The following is a 10,507-nucleotide window of genomic DNA, read 5'->3' as shown; positions in this document are numbered from 1 at the left end:
GGGGCGGTGACGTGGAACGGACACTTCCACAAGTTCTTGCGTTTATGGGCGTTTACACGCACAACCATTGCACAAGGAAGCTCGCCTTGTGCCACGCATGCATATCTATTACTATTGTTCTAGAATAGACCCATACGTGCTTCCGGATGACTAGCTCTTGTGATCACCATCTGCTGTTCATTATTTCTTACTATTTTAATCATGAAATGAATGCACATTTGTTTCAAATCGTGTTCAATATTTAATTATGAAGGGATTACAAGGTACAAGACTCTATTCATCTGTGCATTATTTAGCATTTAGAGGTATATACAGGAAATGTTAGAAAACAAATTTTCATATTATGTTCAGTTTATACGAGTTTAAGGAAGGTGTTTAACTTTAAATTCCAATGCTTAGAAGGCAGACTAGTGCCATCTGGTGGAAGAATTCAAAATAAAGTTGAATATATAATGCAAATATATACAAAACACACACACACACACACACACACGCACACACACACACACACACACACACACACACACACATATATATATATATTCTTAAAGATGTCAAGTGGCCAAACTCTTATTTTAAAGGATGTAACTGTTTAATAAAACTTTTGTTAAAATGCATTAAAAAATTTTGTCTATTTCGATGAGAAATGGATAAAAATATTCATTTTCAAAATGGGTGGTAGTGTATTTATTTATGCTGACCAAAAAAAAAAACATGTGGTATATGTGAGTTGGGTAAGCTAAATTGTCCGTTGTGTATGTGTGAATGAGTGTTTATGGATTTTTCCCAGTGATGGGTTGCAGCTGGACGGACAGCTGCTGCATATAATTTTTCATAATAGTTTTGAAATCTTGCCAGTAAACGGAAAAACTATTATTATTTACTATTTGTATGAATAAATAATGTATAATTTTAAAACAGCTCTGGGATTAAATAATAGTTTTAATAGGCTTCAGTAGTCAAATGTTCAAGCCCTTAGTTTAAAGATTTTTGTACATAGTTTAAAATACATTTATGGAAAATGTTTATATGAAAAAACAAACACGCAAACAAACAAATTTGAAAGTACTCTCTAAATCGGTTATTATTTCCTACACTGTAAAAAGTCATTTTGTGGCCTTGTAGATTTCATTAATATTATGTACACTTTATTTAATAAAAATAATTTCCTGATTTTAGGGCTTTTTTTTTTTTGCTTTGAAATTAATTAAAATTTGTCTGTAATAAAATCTAATCAATTTTATTATAATAATTTACCTGTTATTTTTGAATAATTTCAGAAAGAGAAAATATTAATTAAATCCAACTTGATTTTATTATAAAATTTTAGCCGTTATTTTTGAATGATTTCAGAAAGAGAAAATATTAATTAAATCCAACTTGATTTTATTATAAAATTGTAGCCGTTATTTTTTAATGACTTCAGAAAGAGAAAATATTAATTAAATCCAACGTGATTAAAATTAGCATTTTCAAATTAGCCAGGGGCACACAAGTCTATAATAACAATAATAAATCCTTACATTTATATAGCGCTTTCTCTTGGCACTTAAAGCGCTTTACACATAGGGAGAATCACCTCATCTAGGCCTTTTGTGTCGTTTTACGCTTGAACAACTAAACGAATGCCAAAGTTTATTTAACTGAATGTATTTTAATTACATTACAACATGGATGCTGTAAAAGGAACCGTATAAAGTGGAAAAAAACTCACAATAACCGGTCACCGGAAGTTTATAAGTATGGGAACAACACTGGCTAGGCATATATCCAATTATATTCATCTGTCTCTATATTCTACTGCATCTCAGAATATTACACAGCACCAAAAATGTAAAAAATATATATTGATCATATTTAATATATTTTTGTCCACAGCAGACGGCAACTTGCCGTGACATAGATTCCCGAGTCTGTGTGCTCCAATCAGGTGAGCCCTCTTCAGCGCTCGCCATGACAAGGAGACAACAGTGACATGTAAAAATTTGCATATGCATTCCTATAAAGCTCCCGTGTTCTCTGTCAGCGTTGTCAGTTCGCCCGGTGTAGCAGTTTGTACTTGACCAAGGTGAGTTCAATACCGACGGTACGAGTGGAGCCACGCCAATCTCACGAAGTCCGCTTCGTGAAGCTTCACCTGGGCCCGTCTATGCTGTAGTTCCTTGCGGTTTGCGTACATAAACGCAATATCGCGAAGAACATTACGTGTTTGTTGCTCGAAATGTGCCGCTGAGCAACATCCAGTGAATACTGGCACGGCCTGGCGCCTGGTCTTCCCGTGCACTCCCTGGGGCGAGGCGGCCTTTGAGCCCTAGGCAGGGAGCAAACAACCCCCGAGGACCCTCAGGAAAACACGGGGGGCCGGTAGTGGGACCTCGCTGCGAGGGTTATGGTGGGTGGGAGTAGCGAGGCCCACTCATCTTCTATTTTAAACTATAGTTTTAAACATTAGTTTACTATAGTTTGAAATAGAAACCATGGTAACTGTTATCAATTAACTTTATGCAAAGAGCTTAGAATGACCAAGAGCAACAGACCCGGATTCCGCCTAAGTGTTTTGTTTAAAACAATATTGTTTAATGTCAAATTGTTTAAAACTGTTGTTTAAAAAAAACATTATTAAAGTCCTTGTTAAGATGATCAGTTTGTTTAAATGTACATGTTTTATTGTGTATTACATGATGTATTATGTGATGTGTGTCTATTATGAGATTGAAGAGATTGATGTGGGATGTGTGTCTATTATCATGATGTGTCTATTATGAGATTGTTGTTAATCTGCATTGTGGCTCCACACTGCTGAACAGGCTCCACTAATTTGAGCTAAATTTAATTAAATTTTACTCAATCCATACTTGTTGAATTTAATTAATAATATTGCTTGTAATCTGTTGCCTTAATTTTATTGTGTAGATAGAAAGCATTAGCTGATGAACAGACTCCTTACATTTCATGTTAAATCTAAATAAAAACATTGAGTAGTTTTCATTAACATTGTGTCGTTTTTTCTGTTCAATTTAATTAATATTTCTGTTTAAAATTTGCTAATTTCTTTAATTACTTTTTGTGGTTACTCAATTTAAATGACTAATTTTAAATAAGCTAATTTGATTAACTGTTACTCAATCCATATATGTTGAATTTAATTAATAATATTGCTTGTAATCTGTTGCCTCAAATTTATTGAGTAGATATGGGGTATTATTTTTTACAGCTATGGCAGTCTCTCTGTTTTTAAAAGATTATGGATATTGTTCTAATTATTTTTGTGATTTTTGTTAGCTAATTTTGCAGGTCTCATATATTTATTGAAAGACATTTATTTAATAAATTATAAATTATCTTGTTGGTTTATTTAGTAAGTATTTAAGTAGGTTTAGTTTAGTTAATAAAGCACGTTCAAAACAACTGGGGACTGACAAAAGTGCTGTACATAAAATGAAAATAAAAGTAATAATCTTAATATCAGAAACAGAAATATCAAAAGCCAGCTCAGTATAGAATGGGCAGACAAATAAAGCAGATATGAAAATTAACAGATCAAATTTGTTAAAAGCCAAGGTAAACAATTGAGTTTTAAGAAGAGATTCATTCATTCATTCATTCATTCATTCATTCATTCATTCATTCTTTCTTTCTTTCTTTCTTTCTTTCTTTCATTCATTCAAAGTGTGTTTTTGTATTATAATTGGCTATTTTGTTTATTATGCTTATTGCAGGATTGTATATATATGTGAAATGTAACATGAAATATGGATTTACAGATACAGAATAGTTCTTTGCAGTGTAGAAAACACTAATTTACTCTCTGTATAAATTGCTTTTTTCTTTTGGAACATTAGAAATAAAAATATCAGTCTCTTGCGCTGATCACTATAATATATTTATGTTTCACAGTAGAGTACAGGTGTAAATGTTCACAGAACTGTCATTTTTAATGCATGAAAATATACTTAACTGTTTCTTCTCAGTTTTTTGTCTGATTTTTCAGTACAAATATCTACATAATCTGAACACATTCCAAATGATTCAATATATTGATAAGTTGTTAAGTTCTTTTCTGAAAACCATTTTTGAGAAGTTTACAAATAACTTACAAATAACAGGTCAACTGCTTAGTGAAATAAACTCAATTTAATAAGTCAAGTAAATTCAGTACCAAGTAAATATTTACTTTAATATTATCTTTACTTTATGTATATTTGCATATGTATATACACACTACATATGTATTTACATTGTTAATGTGTATTTCATATATTTTTCTTCTTCCGGAGACTGTTTAATTTCTTTTAGTTTGGCTGAAATAAAAGTTTAACTTTTTCAAAACAGTTTTAAGGTCAATATTAATAACCTCGTTTTTTTCCCAGATTGTCTAGAGAATAAAGCAAAATAACTTGCCTAATTATCCTAACTTGCCTAAGCCAATAAAATAACTGAGCCTTTAAATTGCACTTCACAAAATCATTATAAAAGTACTATGCACTGCCATCATGGTAAAGACGATATCAATTAGTTATTAGAAATTAGTTATTAAAATATTATCTTTATTTATTTATTCTTTTTTATAATTACAATTTTACAGGACGGCTAATCATTTTGACAATTCTGAGCAACATTTTCTTGTTCCTGTTGGGATTAATATTAATTGGGATCATATTCTAGCAGATTCATTAATACTCACTCACAAGCTGTCCAAATATATTGTACTCTCACCAGAAAAAAAATAATTGCCTACTGTCCTCTGGCCATTTTGTTAACTGTTTTGAGCCACCAGATGGCGCCAGGGTTATAAAAATGAAATTTGAACGCAGATATTGAAATGTTACATATACTATTATACAATGTTAATATACAATGTTATTTATTTATTTATTTATTTTTTATTTATAAAAAAGGCCCAATAGTAGAAAAGCAGGCCTAGTAGTAAAGGCCCTAATAAAAAGGAAACCTAATGACTAATAAAGTTGTTTTTATGAAAACCAGAGACATTGAGACACACCTGCTGAAACTCCTGACTGTTTAACTGGGAGATCAGGTCACCCTACCTTTTCTTTATTAGTAAGAGCATTCAACTGTCTGTCACATATGTAGGAGGGTGTTTTCCAGTTTCAACCTGTCAGCTTTACTCATCTGTCATTCTTACTCTGGTATTATTTTGGGAGAGTTATAGGCACTAAAATCATTAGCAGTTGAGTTTTATCTGGTTAAAACATGACTGTAAAATAAAACATAATAAAATAAAATATAAAAGTTTCTGTGTTTGCATGTTCTCCCAGTGTTTGAGTGGGTTTTCTCCGGGAGCTCCAGTTTCTCGACAGAAAAGGTGAATTGAATAAGCTAAATTGGCTGTAGTGCTTGTCACTGTAGGCAAGAGTGTGTGGGTGTTTCCCAGTGTTGGGTTGCGGCTGGAAGGGCATCCGCATTAAACATATGCTGTATAATTTGGCGGTTCATTCCGCTGTGGTGACCCCTGATTAATGAAGGGACTAAAACGAAAAGAAAAGGAATGAATGTATAAAAAAAAAAATAAAATAAAATGAAATAAAATATTATAAAATAAAATAAAATAAAAAAAATAAAATAAAGTTTCTGTGGGCAACACGGTGGCACAATAGGTATAGTGCTGTCGCCTCACAGCAAGAAGGTTGCTGGTTCGTGCCTTGGCTGGGTCAGTTGGCATTTCTGTGTGGAGTTTGCATGTTGATTGTGAATAAGAGTGTGTGAGTGTTTCCCAGTGATGGGTTGCAGCTGTAAGGGCATCCGCTGTGTAAAACGCGCTGGATAAGTTGGCGGTTCATTCCGCTGTGGCGACCCCAGATTAATAAAGGGACTAAGCCGAAAAGAAAATGAATGAATGAATGCAAGTTTCTGTGTGTTTGCATGTTCTCCTAATGTTTGCATGGGTTTCCTCTGGGTGCTCCAGTTTCCCTTACAGTCCAAAGACATGGATATAGGTGAATTGGGTAAACAGAATTGACTGTAGTGAATGAATGTGTGTGTGCGTGTGTGTGTGTGTGAGAGAGAGTATATGGGTTGTAGCAGGAAGGGCATCCACTGCATAAAACATATGCCAGAATAATTGGTGGTTCATTCCTCTCTGGTGACCCTTGCCAAAGGATAGTGAGTGAGCGAGTGAATGAGGGAAAATAAAATAAATAGTTGGCACAAGTGTTTTAACATTAAAGATAACAGATTTTTCATCATATTAGTAATATACTGCACATTTATTTAGCAACACCAGAAAGATGTGACACTGAAGACTTAAGTAATGATGCAGTAAATATTAGACTATAGTGACTATTATTGTCGATATTGGACTACTGTGATGTTATCTATGCATGCTTTGCCTTAGTGTCTGCATGTATTAGATACTGTTTACCATGATGCACTAAGATTTATAACTAATTTTAAATTCCTTACTCATCATTGCGTGTTGTGTACTAGGGTAGGTTGGTCTGCTTTGTGCATTCGTAAATTTGTCATTTACAAATCTATATTGGGCTCACATCATATCTCCAGAATTACATCTGTAAAAAATCTGTCCTTAGCCATAGCCTTTGGTCTTTTGTTTATAGATTATTCCATGCAAAAGGTATTTAAAAGCCTTTTTTTCACCCCTCTCAGTATGCACTATAGGAACAGACAGTAAATAAACCAAAGTTGCAGTTTACAGAATTGATTAAATGCGTTTAAAATATATATATAAATGGTTTAGAAATTGAACCACAGCCTTGTAGATGTTTTGAATAAATTGTTTGTCAGTGTGATTCATGTTAACTGTCAGTTGTTTTTTGTTTGTTGTCTGTTAGACCCATGTGACATGTATTCTGCCTATAATCTAGGCCAGGACGCTCTTGTAAAAGAGATTTTTAATCTCAATGTGTCTTTCCTGGTAAAATAAAGGTTATAATAATAAGTATTTATATGGTTTGCCATTTGAGAAATTTACAGTATTATAATATTATAATAGAAATAAATGGTTTAAAAATAATCTAATAGTATTGCAAATAAAGGCAGCTTTGGTATTTTCTTACTGAAAATAAAGTATTTCTGTGAAAGAAACCTATAAAATTGCATACACAAACTTTTAAATTGCTTATCAAGTGTATACAAAAACAAAAACATAAATAGCATGCATTAAAATAAATGGATAAACAAACAAATAAACAAATAATAAATAAATAAATAAATAAATAAATAAATAAATACATACATACATACATACATACATACATACATACATACATACATACATACATACATACATACATACATACATACATACATAAATAAATAAATAAATAAATAAATAAATAAATAAATAAATAAATGTATGGAGCCCATGTATAACTGTAAAAATCCAAATATGTTTGTGGAAGAGATTCCCTCTAAAAAGATTATGTGTAAGGGTTTATGGCATTGTAAACCATAACAATATTAAACATGCACAATGTTTAGTTAATAAATAATTCCAGTACACCAAAGTTCCTGCCTGGAAGCTCAATGTCCATTTCAGATTTGCTCTTTGATCAACTTAAAATGAAATGGCGTAAACATACACTCTAGTAGGCTAACATGTTATATATTATTAGAACAGAGAGAAAAACTGTGAACAAATCACTGAGATGTATTGTCAAACTAATGATGAATCACTCGCGGTAAGATAAGAAAGTATTTGTGGACGATAAGCTCCCCCTAGTGCTCAATACTATGAACTAACACATCACATTTACAGTGTTGACATTTTATCGCAAACATAGATATTTCCAGGATGTTTTCACTTACTCTTTATATCAGTGCGTGATCCTGCAGTGAGTTCTTAGTCAGCAGGATTAATGTGCTTGTCTAAAAGGATCAGACTCGGATGGGGGAAAACTTTCAAACTAAAATTACATTGCTGCATTTGTTCAATAATAGCATACAAAATTTTAGATATAAAGTTAATTAAGAACATAGTAAAGACATTTAACTTGGCTGTGAAAATATTTTGGAATATTTACCAGTGAATGTTTATGCTATGACTATGGAAAATGTATAATTTACGAATAATGACTAACTGAATAATTAAAAGAAAGGATATTATTAAAATAAGCTATTTTAAAATGTTGGTACAAAATAATTGACAAGTTTTTGTACACAAATTTTTTTTTAGCAAAATTGTTGCAAAAAATGATATGTGTTGAATTTAAACAAACAAATTAAATTTAGTAATGTTCAACTTAATTTGTTTGTTTAAATTCAGCACAAATGAATTATTTACAACCACTTACCTTAGAAAAACATTTGTAAATCCAAGGAATCATCTTTGAATCATATTATTTTCAGTGTGTAAAAACCTATATTTTACAGTCTATGGTAAAAACACATATACATATATATTCAGCATAAAATTAATATACACTGTAAAAAATGGCCGTGATTTCAACGGTAAAAAAACTGTAAAAATGCTACAGTACAAGTCCGTAACCTGGTTAACAGTATGTTCCCTTAATATTTACGGCGAATAACCGTAAATTGACTTTCCCAGAATTCCCTGCATGGCACATCACTTTTTATGCATTTGTTTGACATTAATATGGATCTTTTTAGTTGTTTCCCCATCAGTTTAGTTGTTTCCCTATCAGTTTCCCCTGTACATTAGAGATTTATGTTACATCTAATGTTGATAAACAATGTTTATTTCATGACTTTAATTTTATGCGTGTTACCATACTGGTGTTTAGTAGCTGTGCAAATGACACTGAGCACCTTCTATATGCTGACACTCTTTTCTGCTTGTGGGAAAAGTTAATCGTGATAAGCATTGGCTCATTATGTAACTTCCTCATCACCACCTGCATCTGGGTGTGCTAACATGTCTAACTGTGTAACAAAAGATGTATAGATGTCGATCATTTAAAATACAGACATATTACCTCTAATAAAATAAGGTAATTTACCGTAAAAATGAAAAATTAATTTTACGGTTTGTACCGTGTTTTTAACGGTAAAGTACTGGCAACCACAGCTGCCGGTTTTTTACTGTAAATTTAACGGAATTATTTTTTACAGTGTATTCATCATATAAAATATGCCACAACCTGTGATGCTTCATGATAATAAAAAATATGTTCTTTAACTTCTTTTCTATATTATCAATTTCTCTGGATTTAAGATCTAGTTTTGAGTAAAGTGAAATTTCTGTTTTATTTTGTAACAAATGTAACAAAAAACAAAACAAAAAAAAAACTATGTTTTAATTTCTGAAAAGCTCCGAAATCAATGCTTGGTGGAACAACTAGGATTTTTGACCACATCAAATGAAAACATTTGTTATTCAAACCAGTAGCCATTATCTGGAAAAATAAAAATGAAAATAAATGTTTTAAATGGCAACATTTATACTGTACATTTATTTCATGGAATAATCGCTATCCTGTAGAGAATAAATCAAATATTAACATTTTACTCAAACCCTAATTCTGGCATTAGGATAAAAATTATGTGGTCTTGATTGTTTCACAACAGAAATTGATTTTCTGTACAGGATCATGGGCAATGTGGTTTTCTGTGTAAATTTCTCAAAAAAAATAAAAAAAATAAAATAAAATAAATAAATAAAATAAAAACTGTTTAAGACAAGTTAATGTGAACAGATGGTTTAAGAAAACAGCAGGTCTGTCTTTAAATACAGTCAGTTAGTGAAGTTTTATAAACTACTTTTCAAGAGGAGAACATGATATGATTGATCGTGGCTGATCTACCATCCGTAATCAGTAATAATCTAATCAGATTGATCCAAGTCTACAATAAATTGACCGATTTCATCCTATTGCCTTTTCTTCATTTTGGAAAAATCCCCCCTTCCCCCCCATCTCTCAAGACCTATCTGATCTCTGATTCCCTTACATGCTGATTGATTAGGCGGGCCTTGGGCTTAATTATCTCAGAGCTCAGGGTTCTCTCTCGGGATAGCATGCCAAACCTGCTAATAACGTCAAGCAATATCTATGTGTAAATTGTTGCCTTGAATTGTTAAAAAAAAATAACCAATTCTATATGGAGAAAATGAATGCAGTTTTTCCCTTCCAAAACCCTGACTGTTTATTCTGCTTCTCTGCCAGGGCTCAGGTTATTGAGAGCATTCAAGCTCATTCAAAGCAGCTCTACATCGCACCATTAAACAGAACTGTTTGATTAAAGACACACTGCCAGATCCCATAAAGACAACAAAATCTATCATAAATATCTATCATCTTGTATTGATTTTAATAAGTACAAAAAGACACATTTTCTATCTTGAAGGAAGGAAGGACACTTAAAATATTCATTGCTGTTGTCACCAAAAAAAATAATAAATAAATAAATAAATAAAAATAAATAAATAAATCATTAACATGTAAATCAAAACAGGAAAGCAGCAAATGAAATACAGTTCAGATTTAGTTATCAAGCAGTTTTATTAAAACAAAATGAGTTACTTCTTGTAGGGATGGTTCACCCAAAATGGAAAATGACATCATTT

This window comes from Danio rerio, chromosome 1, assembly GCF_049306965.1.
Source record: "Danio rerio strain Tuebingen ecotype United States chromosome 1, GRCz12tu, whole genome shotgun sequence".
NCBI lineage: Eukaryota > Metazoa > Chordata > Actinopteri > Cypriniformes > Danionidae > Danio > Danio rerio.
The sequence above is the reverse complement of the archived record's forward strand: the minus strand, read 5'-3'. Positions refer to the sequence as shown.